The sequence below is a fragment of the Mugil cephalus genome, chromosome 1 (assembly GCF_022458985.1).
Source record: "Mugil cephalus isolate CIBA_MC_2020 chromosome 1, CIBA_Mcephalus_1.1, whole genome shotgun sequence".
NCBI classification, from domain to species: Eukaryota; Metazoa; Chordata; class Actinopteri; order Mugiliformes; family Mugilidae; genus Mugil; species Mugil cephalus.
This window is the reverse complement of record NC_061770.1, coordinates 43693980-43703933: the sequence shown is the minus strand read 5'-3', so window position 1 is coordinate 43703933 and position 9954 is coordinate 43693980.

The window sequence follows — 9954 nt, the reverse complement described above, 5'->3', positions numbered from 1 at the left end:
TAAAGCAAAAATGCGAAATGGTTCGGCCTAGGAACCGACTTGTTCGGTTGCCAGATGAAAGGTTGACCAACCAGATCTTTTTCCCATAAGTGCCATTTTATCTTCTAACTTAAGCCACTGTTGAACAAATATTGCTGAGACCTGGCAAAGGTAGTTAATTTTTAACCATTCTGGTGTAAGTGTCTTAAATTAGCCTAAAATGACTAAGTTGCCAAAAGTAAACATTTGTTCTGAGGGACAAAAATGCCCCATTGAAAACCACTATAAATACACTTTTTGGTCCCACATATATCTTAACATAAATGAGGACTGGGGACTACTAGCCCTCAATCAATTTAATTATTTTTTATAGTCTACCAGTTTATTTCCCCTTTTCAATGCAGGCAGCAAAATTTCAGAGTATTTGCGATTTTTTGCAATGGTGCTTGCTACCGAAAAGATGAGTGTGTGCCACTGTTGATGTCAGATAATGGTGTATGTGTCTGTGTAGGTCTCTGTGTGTGAGTGTTTGTGTGGCAGGTGTGTGTGGTTTTGGGAGTCTACACTTGCGTTATGAACTAATTCAATGAAAGAATAAATAAAATGGTCTTTGCTCTGGTCCTTGCTCAGGTTTTCATGCAACCAAGGTTATTAGCAAGAGCAGTAGTGGGGGAGAAATCATTTTTTAGGTGGCAAGACACTACAGCACACAGGAGGCTCTAGACGCTCCATTACATCCCAGCCCTGACAGGTGTGATCCCAGGACCTACACACTATGCTGCCGCTTGAAACAGTGACCCAACATCCAGCTTTCCTCTCCTTGTGACTGATGAAATCCTGAAACATTTTGTGGCCATGACAAACTTACATGTGAGATGTGCGATGGCAGACTGGCGAGATATGGATACAGAGGAACTGCAGGCTTACGTGGGACTGCTCATTTTGGCCGGTGCTCATAGATCAAAACATGAATCAACCTTCATGCTCTGGAGTGAAAACAACAACAACAACAAACAAACAAAAAAAAACCAAAAAAAAACAGGACCCATGATAAACTATCTACACCCAGACACTGTGATAACAAGCCTTCTGCAAAGTCTGGGACATGTGGATGCACCACTTGCCGATGCTATTCAGCCCAGATGTGGACATCTGTGTTGATGAGCATCTTATTCCATTCAGAGGCAGGTGCAGCTTCAACCAGTACATGCCTGTAGAAGTTAACTAGGGCAAGAGAGTGGTCCTTGAGATTACGGAGGGGCTCCGGGGCATGTCATTACCATTTGACAACTTTTCACCTCCTTTGCCCTGACAGAGGAGCTGCTCAGGAGGAAACTGACCTTGGTTGTCTCAATTGAGCGAAACAACCCTGAGCTTCCCCCTCATTTTCATTTATTTATTTTTTTTTTTTTTTGATATGTATATTTTAGACTGGAGTAGTTCTAAAACACTGAGCATTTAACTGAAAAATATCAATATATAACTATTACAGCAGTGTTTAGGAAGAGGACATTTTTTGGCTTTTGGACCTTGAGTGTGACTTTTTTGCTAAATCTGACACTGAAAAAAAATAATGAACATTAATAATCCTAACCCATCAGAGGCGGAGATTTGTCTCTGTGTTAGTCCTGCGATAGACTGGTGACCTGTCCAGGGTGTACCCCGCCTCAGACGCCTCGACAGCTGGGATAGACTCCAGCAACCCTCGCAACCCTAGTGAGGATAAGCGATAGTCGATAAGATGAGATGAGAGATTAAGGTCGTGGCCCTCTGGATCTGTTATTGTTGCATTTATCCTGAGTGGTATAGGTTTGTTGATTAAAATTGAGACCCTTCTTTTTCTAGAGTTATGTGGCTAAGTAATCTTGGTTGTATTGTGATTTAAGTTTTAAGTGACGGTTTAAGTTTCTGTTGTTCAGTCAGAGAGAAGTGAGTCTCTTGTAATAGACAAATACCTGCTTGCAGTTTTTTTAAATGGTTAAGTGCCTTGGTCCTCATCACCTGTGAGCCCATGCCCCTAATATTTAAGCTAACAAAGTTAATTTAACTAATTTATTTAAAATATATAAAATAAATAAGAAGAAGAAGAAAAAAAGAATATCGACACTTGAGTGGTACTGATAGTGATGCTGATTTAAGTTATATTTCATTATTATTATCATGAGTGACACAAAAAAAAGGGGGTAACACTTTCTATGAAGGCTGTATTTATAATGCCCTATCAATGCACTCACAATATTTTATAAGGTGTCTATAAAGCATTATAATGGTCATTATTACCATCTATACATATTCACAAGTCGTCATAACCAACTTCATGATGCATTATGACAACTGGTTATGAATGATTATAATTTTAATCTGAATAGTGCATTATAAATTTGTCAATCTCTGCGGTAACACTTTCTATGAAGGTTGTATTTATAATGCCCTATGAATACACTCATAATGTTTTATAAGGTGTCTATAAAGCATTATAATGGTCATTATTACCATCTATACATATTCACAAGTCGTTATAACCAACTTCATGATGCATTATGACAACTGGTTATGAATGATTATGATTTTAATCTGAATAGTGCATTATAAATATGTCAATATCTGCCTAGTCACTTGTTAGTTTTATAATGCATCATAACTACTTTGCTTTGCTAAATGTGCATAGTGATGCATAATGACTTTTGACTTCGCCTATAGTGCTTTATATCTGTAGTTATAAGTATATGTAATAAAGTTATAATAATTCTATACATCTCCCTACAGCACACTGTTATAAACAGCCATGCAATATCATAAGTGCTATTTGTCAGCTCTAAGTAAAGTGACAAGAATATGACACTATTATTAACAGATATAAGTTACTATGAGTAATTAAAATGTGCAATGAACTAAGTCCTGAGTCTGGCATCTTTACCCCATATGCACAGTGTTAATATCATAGGTGTTATTTGTCAGCTTTAGGTAAATTAGAGCAAATGAAATGCCTGGACAGTAAAGACAAAAGAAATGCATTTAGTTCACTTTATTTTCATTTAAACCAACACACATAATCAGAATGATTATCAACGCTCTGAGCACATTACACAAACACATGAAACAGGCCACAAATGTGGCACGGCGTGGTCCTAGAGATGTGGCTCTTAAAAGTGCCTTTGGGTTGGTGACGTGATTCAGGGTCAGAGGTCAGGAGATGGTTTGACAGCAACTACAAGAAGAACAGAGTCAAATCTTTAGTGCTCTAGGTGGGTTTGTTTTTATGCAGAAAGGTTTGAATGAAAACACATAAGCAGATCACGTTTTTTGTTTAAAGCAGCCTAATGAGACATTATGTTACCGCATATCGTGCAGGCAGCGCAGATTACCCGTAGGTGGCTTAAGCTAGCTACACGAAAGTTACAAGACACGGCTAGTTTTAACTCACAAATTAGATCGTTTTCATATTCTTGCGTTTAATGATTGAAACCATTCGAAATCATTGCTTTAATATGTAAACGATGTGCTTCATGTAAGCAAAGTAAGGCATTAGCTCACAAAACACTAGCAGGACAGAGAGACAACATACCTGGCCTGGAGAGGACTCAGCGGAGAAAGGAAAGAAAAGCCGCTTTACGACTAGTACATACAGTCAATGCTTTACGACAGTGGGAGGAGCTGGGGACGGAGGTGGGTGGGTGGGGTCAGAGGTCAGGGGTCATGGACTAAGGAATGACACTTCTACAATAATAATAATATAAATAAAAACGATATCAAAATAATATCTGACGGCATTCAATAAAGGCGGACATTTCTAGCGATCCTGTATAAGAGACCAATATAACAAATAACCATTAATTTTTTTTCGAATCTCAAAGTGCCGAATCCTGCAGCAAAATTGACGTTACATTAAAAACCGAAATAAGACCATTACAAATCTAGTCTAAATGAAATTAAATCAAACCTCTTCATTGCGCAGTGTCCCATTGACAGTCGTCCTCACGAAATAACTTCCAATTGAAATACATCAGTTTGAAATTCGTTTCGAGCGGCATGAAAATTTGAGAAAAATCGGCAGGCACCAAACAATAGATTAATTTTCGTGACAGTTTCACATCCACTGTGACACCGGGTTGGCATTTAACCGCTTCTTTATACAGGATCGCTAGAAATGTCCGCATTTATTGAATGCCGTCAGATATTATTTTGATATCGTTTTTATTAATATTATTATTATTGTAGAAATGTCATTCCTTAGTCCATGACCCCTGACCTCTGACCCCACCCACCCACCTCCGTCCCCAGCTCCTCCCACTGTCGTAAAGCATTGACTGTATGTACTAGTCGTAAAGCGGCTTTTCTTTCCTTTCTCCTCTGAGTCCTCTCCAGGACAGGTATGTTGTCTCTCTGTCCTGCTAGTGTTTTTTGAGCTAATGCCTTACTTTGCTTACATGAAGCACATCGTTTACATATTAAAGCAATGATTTCGAATGGTTTCAATCATTAAACGCAAGAATATGAAAACGATCTAATTTGTGAGTTAAAACTAGCCGTGTCTGGTAACTTTCGTCTAGCTAGCTTAAGTCACCTACGGTAATCTGCGGTGTCTGCATGATATGCGGTAACATAATGTTTCATTAGGCTGCTTTAAACAAAAAACGTGATCTGCTTATGTGTTTTCATTCAAACCTTTCTGCATAAAAAACAAACCCAGCTAGAGCACTAAAGATTTGCCTCTGTTCTTCTTGTAGTTGCTGTCAAACCATCTCCTGACCTCTGACCCTGAATCACCTCACCAACCCAAAGGCACTTTTAAGGGCCACATCTCTAGGACCACGCCGTGCCACATTTGTGGCCTGTTTCATGTGTTTGTGTAATGTGCTCAGAGCGTTGATAATCATTCTGATTATGTGTGTTGGTTTAAATGAAAATAAAGTGAACTAAATGCATTTCTTTTGTCTTTACTGTCCAGGCATTTCATTTGCTCTAATTTACCTAAAGCTGACAAATAACACCTATGATATTAACACTGTGCATATGGGGTAAAGATGCCAGACTCAGGACTTAGTTCATTGCACCTTTTAATTACTCATAGTAACTTATATCTGTTAATAATAGTGTCATATTCTTGTCACTTTACTTAGCGCTGACAAATAGCACTTATGATATTGCATGGCTGTTTATAACAGTGTGCTGTAGGGAGATGTATTCATTATTATAACTTTATTACATATACTTATAACTACAGATATAAAGCACTATAGGCGAAGTCAAAAGTCATTATGCATCACTATGCACATTTAGCAAAGCAAAGTAGTTATGATGCATTATAAAACTAACAAGTGACTAGGCAGATATTGACATATTTATAATGCACTATTCAGATTAAAATTATAATCATTCGTAACCAGTTGTCATAATGCATCATGAAGTTGGTTATAACGACTTGTGAATATGTATAGATGGTAATAATGACCATTATAATGCTTTATAGACACCTTATAAAACATTATGAGTGCATTCACAGGGCATTATAAATACAACCTTCATAGAAAGTGTTACCATATCTGCCTAGTCAATTGTTCATTTTATGATGCCTTATAACTACTGTGCTTTGCTAAATGTGTATAGTGATGCATAATGAGTTTTGTCTTTTATTATAGTGCTTTATATATGTAGCTATAAGTATATGTAATAAAGTTATAATAATGTATACATCTCCCTACAGCACACAGTTATAAACAGCTATGCAATATCATAAGTGCCAGTAAAGTGACAAGAATATGACACTATTATTAACAGATATAAGTTACTATGAGTAATTATTAGGTGCAATGAACTAAGTCCTGAGTCTGGCATCTTTACCCCATATGCACAATGTTAATATCATAGGTGTTATTTGTCAGCTTTAGGTAAATTAGAGCAAATGAGGTATTGTAGAAATAAGATTACAAACAAATATGAGGCACAATGAAATGAGAGCCTGGACAGTAAAGACAAAAGGAATGTATTTAGTTCACTTTATTTTCATTTATACTAACACACATAATCAGAATGATTATCAATGCTCTGAGCACATTACACAAAGACATGAAACACGTGAAACAGGCCACAAAAGTGGCACAGCGTGGTCCTAGAAATGTGGCTCTTAAAAGTGCCTTTGGGTTGGTGAGGTGATTCAGGGTCAGAGGTCAGTGGATGGTTTGACAGCAACTACAAGAAGAACAGAGGCAAATCTTTAGTGTTCTAGGTGGGTTTGTTTTTTATGCAGAAAGGTTTGATTGAAAACACATAAACAGATCACGTTTTTTTGTTTAAAGCAGCCTAATGAGACATTGTGCATATCATGCAGGCAGCGCAGATTACCCGTAGGTGGCTTAAGCTAGTTAGACGAAAGTTACCAGACACGGCTAGTTTTAATTCACAAATTAAATCGTTTTCATATTCTTGCATTTAATGATTGAAACCATTTGAAATCATTGCTCATGTAGCAAAGTAAGGTATTAGCTCACAAAACACTAGGAGGACAGAGAGACATCCTACCTGTGCTGGAGAGGGCTCAGCGGAGAAAGGAAAGAAAAACTGCTTTCCGACCAGTATACAGTCAATGCTTCACGACAGTGGGTGGAGCTGGGGAGGGAGGTGGGTGGGTGGGGTCAGAGGTCCGGGGTAATCGACTAAGGAATGACATTTCTACAATAATAATAATATTAATAAAAACGATATTAAAATAATATCTGACTGCATTGCCAGTGAAGTGGTACCTTGCCGCACATAGGAAAAATAAATGCGGACATACTAGCGATCCTGTATGAAGAAGCGGTTAAATCCCAACCCGGTCTCACAGTGGATGTGAAACTGTCACGAAAATAAAACTTCTGTTTGGTGCCTGCTGATTTTTCTCAAATTTTCATGCCGCTCGAAGCGAATTTCAAACCGATGTAATTCAGTTGGAAGTTATTTCGTGCTATCAGGACGACTGTCAATGTGACACTACGCAAGGAAGAGGTTTGATTTTATTTCATTTTTGAACCTTAATTACAACGGAACAGGACGTTTTATTCACCAGATATTCCTCAAGGAATGTGAAATACGATACACGATCGTGTATCGTATTTCACATTGGTTAATTATTTAGACTAGATTTGTAATGGTCTTATTTTGGTTTTTAATGTAACGTCAATTTTGCTGCAGGATTCGGCACTTTGACATTCGAAAAAAAAAGAATGGTTATCATATCGGTTTCTTTATACAGGATCGCTAGAAATTTTTGCATTTATTCAATGCCGTCAGATATTATTTTAATAGTGTTTTTATTATTATTATTATTATTATTATTATTATAATTATTATTATTATTATTGTTGTAGAAATGTCATTCCTTAGTCCATGACCCCAGACCTCTGATCCCACCCACCTTCCTCCCTCCCCAGATCCTCCCCAGTCTTTTCTGCCCTTTCTCCGCTGAGCCCTCTCCAAGACAGGTAGGATGTTTCTCTGTCCTGCTAGTGTTTTGAGAGCTAATACTTTACTTTGCTTACATGAAGCACATGGTTTACGTATTAAAGCAATGATTTTGAATGTTTTCAATGATTAAATGCAAGAATATGAAAACGATCTAATTTGTGAATTAAAACTAGCCATGTCTGGTAACTTTCGTGTAGCTAGCTTAAGCCACCTACGGGTAGTCTGTGCTGTGTGCATGATATGCGGTAACATAATGTCTCATTAGGCTGCTTTAAACAAAAAAACGTGATCTGTTTATGTGTTTTCAATCAAGCCTTTCTGCATAAAAAACAAACCCAGCTAGAACACTAAAGATTTGCCTCTGTTCTTCTTGTAGTTGCTGTCAAACCATCTCCTGACCTCTGACCCTGAATCACCTCACCAACCCAAAGGCATTTTTAAGAGCCACATCTCTAGGACCACACTGTGCCACTTTTGTGGCCTGTTTCACGTGTTTCACGTGTTTCATGTCTTTGTGCAATGTGCTCAGAGCATTGATAATCATTCTGATTATGTGTGTTGGTTTAAATGAAAATTAAGTGATCTAAATGCATTCCTTTTGTCTTTACTGTCCAGGCTCTCATTTCATTGTGCCTCATATTTGTTTATAATCTTATATCTACAACACCTCATTTGCTCTAATTTACCTAAAGCTGACAAATAACACCTATGATATTAACATAGTCGTTTATAATGTTGTGCATATGGAGTAAAGATGCCAGACTCAGGACTTAGTTCATTGCACCTAATAATTACTCATAGTAACTTATATTTGTTAATAACAGTGTCATATTCTTGTCACTTTACTTAGAGCTGACAAATAGCACTCATGATATTGCATAGCTGTTTATAAGTGTGTGCTGTAGGGAGATGTATACATTATTATAGCTTTATTACATATACTTATAGCTGCCGATATAAAGGAGTATAGTAGTCAAAACTCATTATGCATCACTATACACATTTAGCAAAGCACAGTAGTTATGATGCATCATAAAACTAACAAGTGACTAGGCAGATATTGACATATTTATAATGCACTATTCAGATTAAAATTATAATCATTCATAACCAGTTGTCATAATGCATCATGAAGTTGGTTATGACGACTTGTGAATATGTATAGATGGTAATAATGACCATTATAATGCTTTATAGACACCTTATAAAATATTATGAGTACATTCATAGGGCATTATAAATACAGCCTTCATAGAAAGTGTTACCAAAACGGGTTTATCGGATGCACATATAGAGACAAACAGACAGCCAGTACACAAACTGATTGACAGACAGACAGTCATATGAGAGTTTGAGAGTCATATGTGTTTGAGTTGCCTGTGTGGTACTCCCTCCTTGCCTGCAGGGGTTGCTGTTCTTCATCTGCTGTTTCATCTGCCTGTGATTGAGTGATTGGACGAGACCTGATGAAGTAGTGTTTGAAAAGGCCTCTGATTATATTGTAATATAAGATAAGATAAAATAATACTTTATTGATCCCCACTGGGGAAATTCTAATGTTACAACCGTACAAGTCAAGAAAACCAGTGACCAGAAAAGAAATTAAATAGGACACAGAGAGCTGGAAGCAAAACGATATTAAATAGGACAAACACAGCAGTCAATAAAAAATGCACTATACAAGAACAAAGTGCGTAAAATGACTAGGCAAATAGGCTACATATCGACTCAGTGAGGTCTGATGGCAGTGAGTACAAAGGAACATCTGAAGCGTTTAGTTCTGCACCGGGGTGGGATGATCCGCTGGCTGAAGGAGCTGCCCATCAGCCACAGCTCGTCGTGCAGAGGTCGAGAGGAATTGTCCAGTATTGAACAGATTTTGTCCTTCACCCTCCTCTCAGCCACTGTTTCCAAGCAGTCCAAGCTAAATCCCACCACCAAACGGGCTTTCCTCACCAGTTTATTGAGTCTATTGACTTCTCCAGTCTTGGCACCGCCCCACCAGCACACCACAGCAGAAAAGAGCTGACGGGTAGAAGGTCTTGAGGAGTCTACTAAGATTAAGATGCCAAACGACCTCAGTCTCCTCAGGAAGAACATCCTGCTCTGTGATTTTCTGTAGAGGGCATATGTATTATGTGACCATTCCAGTTGGTTGTTGATGTTGACCCCAAGGTAGTTGTACAAGTCCACAGTCTCCATCTCCTAAGTCTGGATGGTGACTGGGACAGGTCTCCTCCGATTCCTCCTGTAGTCTACCACCACCTCTTTAGTCTTGCTGATGTTGAGTTGTAGGTGGTTCCGGTTACTCCTCTGAACAAAGCTCTAGATCAGAATGGTTTGAGGACAGTTCCTTGGGGCAATCCTGTGGTGCTCGTCATGACCTCAGATGTGCAGTCATCCACCCTGACATACTGCGGCTGTCCTGTGAGGAAGTCCAAAATCCAGGCAGCAATGTCAGGGTGAAGTTGCAGGAGAACCAGCCTATCAAATGACTTCATGCAATGGGATGTTAATTACACTGGCCTGTAG